This window comes from Theobroma cacao, chromosome 3, assembly GCF_000208745.1.
Source record: "Theobroma cacao cultivar B97-61/B2 chromosome 3, Criollo_cocoa_genome_V2, whole genome shotgun sequence".
NCBI classification, from domain to species: Eukaryota; Viridiplantae; Streptophyta; class Magnoliopsida; order Malvales; family Malvaceae; genus Theobroma; species Theobroma cacao.
Window position 1 is genome coordinate 16,661,252 of NC_030852.1, and position 820 is coordinate 16,662,071.

Below are 820 nucleotides of genomic sequence, written 5' to 3' on the forward strand. Positions count from 1 at the left end.
ATTGGATCAATGAATGAAGGAGAAATTTGGTGCATGAAAGTAAGTGGGTGACAAATTGGTCTAATGAGAGATAAGGAATAAAAGAAGAAAAAAAGTGAGGAAAGGCTTGGGAAACCCGTGCCTTTGAGAGGAAAAAGAAAAAGAATCAGTTTTGAAAGCTTCACCCAGGAAGAAAGAAGAAAAAAGCAAAAAGAAAAGCTAGGAGAGGTTTTCTTCCATCTGCCATTGTTGAAATCTAAAGGAAAAGTGGTGGTTTGGCTTAGTGATTCAAGGGTAAGGAAGGTAAAGTTGTCATTTTGCTTGAATGCATACCTTGTGAACCGATTGTGATGTGAGATTATGCTTGTGGTGGCAAGGATCTTCAAGGATTCGAAGAACCAGGTGCATGCATGCGGGTTAATCTTAGAAGTATGGTGGTTTAAAGCAAGACAAATGATGGGTAAGTGTTTTTAACCTTGGGATCGTAAGTGGAAAGGAAAACTAAAATGTGTATTTGAAATACCCCATACTTTGATATGGTGATAAATAAAGTTGATCGAATGCAAATTGAGGTCAATTAAAATATTTAGAAGTGATAAAAGACGAAAGGAGTAGTTTAGGATAAAATATTCCGCAAGTGAGAAAATAACAATAAAATAATAATAATTTTATCGGAGGAGAATTTGTGAGATAAAAGGCGATTTGGAAGTCAAGTGAGGCATAATAAGGTATTTTGGGTACCAAGGAGACAAGATAAAATTTTTAGAATAAAATAATATTTTATTAATAAAATAATATTAAAATATTAATATTTAGCCGGATGTCGAAGTCAATCAAGAAG

At 33.8% G+C, this 820-nt stretch overlaps 1 long non-coding RNA gene across 1 annotated transcript in view; it reads left to right on the forward strand.

Moving 5' to 3' along the window:
* The window catches only part of LOC108661402, a 5,847-nt gene continuing 5,229 nt past the window's right edge, over positions 203-820 (forward strand). The window contains exons 1-2 of the long non-coding RNA XR_001927196.1: positions 203-273; positions 357-439. This is a non-coding gene — a long non-coding RNA (uncharacterized LOC108661402). The remainder of the gene's footprint in view (positions 274-356; positions 440-820) is intronic.